General features: G+C 39.8%; 1 long non-coding RNA gene across 1 annotated transcript; it reads left to right on the forward strand.

The window, feature by feature from the left end:
* Positions 1–733: 733 nt before the first annotated feature.
* On the forward strand, positions 734–1,339 carry LOC117165635 (uncharacterized). Its single transcript, XR_013058901.1, has 2 exons — positions 734–786; positions 860–1,339. It is a non-coding gene; the product is annotated as an uncharacterized LOC117165635 (long non-coding RNA).
* Positions 1,340–3,593: the final 2,254 nt, after the last annotated feature.

A 3,593-nucleotide genomic window follows, 5' to 3' on the forward strand; every position in this document is an offset into this window, starting at 1 on the left:
TCACGGAGTGAAAACACGAAGGGTAAATATTCTAATATTATTGATGATACAGTAATTCCATCAGCAAGAAATGATATTGAAGATCCTTCAATGTGCGAGGATGCACTTGAGAAATTTACTCCTCTTATGAATTCCACGATGGACATCAATTCTACTTATACGCAGAAGATGATGGACGCTACCGCAATTGTAGAACCTTTATCACCAATAAAATCAAACGAAACGGTAGTAATTAATAAAAACTTGGCTAGTAGTATAGGAAAAAATAATGAACCTAAATTTACATCACGGTCGCCAATAACTCTGCAGGAGGAGGTTCAGCAGCTGAATCAAGCGATTGGACTCACCGAGTTCGAAGAATTATTCGCAGAAGATGAGCCATCCCGTGAAAGGGAAATGTCTAATAGAAACATGACGAAACAGCACATTCAAAATGAAATGAAGAAAAATGTGCCCGTAAGAAGGAGAATCGAGGCCTTTGAAAAAGAAAAAATTTCAGAAAAAGCCATTGTTCAAAAACTGGCACGAAGATCTGTCGAAAAAGCAAAAAAAATCTTATTAGCGAAACAAAAGAAGGAGACTCAGATGATGACATCGCAGGTAACATTACAAACAGTATCAAAGTATTCTTCTGTTATAAAAACACAAGCTATTATTCATTCGATATTTTATCCAAAATATAGCTCCAAACAGTAAGGTCCACTTCTGTTTTGCACAGTAAACCTGACGACGGCACATCGGACGATGAAGCCAGACCAAGGCGTACAATTCCACATTAGGCGCAATGTAAGTGTTGTTTTACTTAATGAGTTAATAAACATTATAATGCATGGAGTACTCGAATTTTTATCAATTTTAGCATACATACGCGAAAATGAACTTGCAATGCAACGATAAATTCCGAAGAAAGCAGTCTATAAATTCTTTGATAGAAGAATGTGCACACCAGATTTAACTGAAATGTTTGAAAATATAGATAGGAGTAGATTACAACGCACGTCCAGTGCAATATGGAAGACACCACCGCGTTATTCCATGATGGAAAACGAATAGAAGTTATAATTTGTTAAACTGAATGTTGTTGATTTCAAATTGTGCCTTAGAGCAGGAATACTTGCCATACCTTGCGTGTAATATAAAAATGATGTTACATTGCAACTATCGTTAAAAGATGTATGTGTTCTTAAAATATACCAATGAACGTAAGACTATTTCACTTTTTATATTTTAGAATGATCATAGGCATATATTACTTTTATTATACTAATCAAATTTTACCATTTTTTCTTATTTATATGTATCTTCTTAAGAATTAATAAATAAACCAATTAATAAATAATTGTTTTGGTACGACTTTTTAATGAGAAGTAAATTTTATTAGATTTGCCTTATTATCACCGTCGTGTAATAATTCGCGAGATACGCGTGATATAATTCGCACGATTAAATAGCACTGGTGATTTCGTCTCTTCGTGTAACGAGGAGGGTCTGGTAAATGGGTCGACCGTGGACGTTCAATGTTGTAAGAGAACAAACGGCGGCACCGTATCGTCGAGCATTTTTCTTTCGGTCAACAGCCATCCATTTTATATTTAGCACATTCGGTTGCGACGCTAAATTTTCGTTACACCACCAGTTGTTTCGTCTGAAATTCGCGTGACGTAAGTGCATTACACTCTCGCACCCGTCATCCATTCCTGCGACCACTTCGCGTGCGTTAACTCGATAATATTTCGTCTCTGTTACCTTGTCGCCGTTGCTGCTTGACACATCTCGCTTGCTGGACGACTGATCGATGAAAATTAAAACGGGACGCTGATTTACCGTATCGTTATTTTTGTGTCAGGTATTCTCTTTTTGCCGTTTCGGCGAATTATTTTCATTTCGAACTTTTTTAGTCTTATTGTTACGTCGATTCTTATATTTCAAGATCTAGTCTTGTATGTACGCTGGGGAGCGCTTTTATTTATTGATTCAACAAAGAATATCGTTGTAGGTGTCATACATGCGAGTAAAAGTAACGAAGTACGAGCAGTTTCACTGTAACATACTTCCTGATAATTTCTCGTTATTTATACTGTTACGCCGCGCGACTCTCTGCCTGGCCCAGGTCACACACCACGGGCCAGAAGGACACCAGAGGTCCGCTCGTCCGCATGGCGTACCCTCATTATCCTTAAGCACCGTCCATAAATCATAGATTTACGAGAAAAGGTCCTTTAAACAAAAACAAACATCTGGTCCCGAGGAGTTTCTAAACACTATTGTCTACCTCGGCAGGACAAGGGAAAGTTGTTTTTTGTCACGTACGCGGCAACTTTTCCCCCGTTAATCACTTTCTCTAGAGGGCAGTTAAGACCCTTCGTTTAACCAATTAAAAACGAAGCCTATTCCCTCACTCTCCTAAATAACATCGGCTCCAACAAATCCGATGGTCCCGTGCGCTGGAGGGACCGATCCTTAGCCTTCCACCGAGACAGCATCGTCTCCCAAAAGACTGATTTCACATCCTTCGAACGGTCAACATCCTTCGAGCGGGTATACACACCCGCAGATCAGTCACTCACTCATCTCGTACATACGCACCAGTGTAACTATCCTCGTTATAAGTTGTGGAATAAACGGTGACCTAACTTACTACTGTGTAATATTCAATCAACCACCTCTGTTATCCTACCCGAAACAGGGGAACGACTACTTCGCGGCGTCGATTCACCGAATCGTAGCGAGAATTTACGCCTCTCGCTGACGCGTTTTCCTAGCGACCGCGTCTCTTCGCGATCGGTCGTAACATATACCATAAGAAAGTATCAAAGAGGAACTCTTATCTCGAACGTGGATCTATTTGTCGATAATGCATGCGTGTAATACTCGAGTGTCGTTCATACAGCGTAAATATACGTGCAGATACGTAAACCTTTTATGATTTTTGTATCAAAGGCAGACCTGCTATAATACTCGCAAGTGAAATATAATTCTACGAAAGAAAATGGAGCAAAAGAGTTTCGTTGGTAATATATTCTTCCTTTTTCATCACAAGTTTCCTCTTTGTTGTGCTTCTGTTACATTATAATCCTGTTAGATTTACGCGCGTAAAATTTCACTTTGTTGCACTATATCTCATCATCGCCATCTGCCGAACACCTGTGAGAAACGCGGTTTACTTTGTCTCAAAGCGAGCAAACGTCTAATTTCACAAATTGGATTTTCATCAACAGCGAGAAGGGCATATGCGATGTAAAGGAGGCTGTAAGGGCGTCCTAGGGCTTACGGTGGTTGTCACGATGCCGGAAGTGGCGCGGAGCAGACACATCAAGGGAGAATCAGAATCGCTATTGGGAAAACCATCACGAACATTTGTCCTTCGCGCCACCAAAATTCTATCTTCTGAGATATTTTTCGCGTTTCCGAGATCATCGCCACTCTCCTTAACTTTGCCTTACGATGTATAATATCTCGATGTTACGGTAGTTAGAAATTTGTATTAATTTGGAGGACCTTGCAAAAGTACGCAAATCTGCTACGATAGTCGGATAGAGAGTATCGGCAGAGATCTGTTCCTTTATCGTGAAACTCTCTCGGACAACTTAGAT

Source organism: Bombus vancouverensis, chromosome 8 (assembly GCF_051014615.1).
Source record: "Bombus vancouverensis nearcticus chromosome 8, iyBomVanc1_principal, whole genome shotgun sequence".
In the NCBI taxonomy this organism is placed as follows: domain Eukaryota; kingdom Metazoa; phylum Arthropoda; class Insecta; order Hymenoptera; family Apidae; genus Bombus; species Bombus vancouverensis.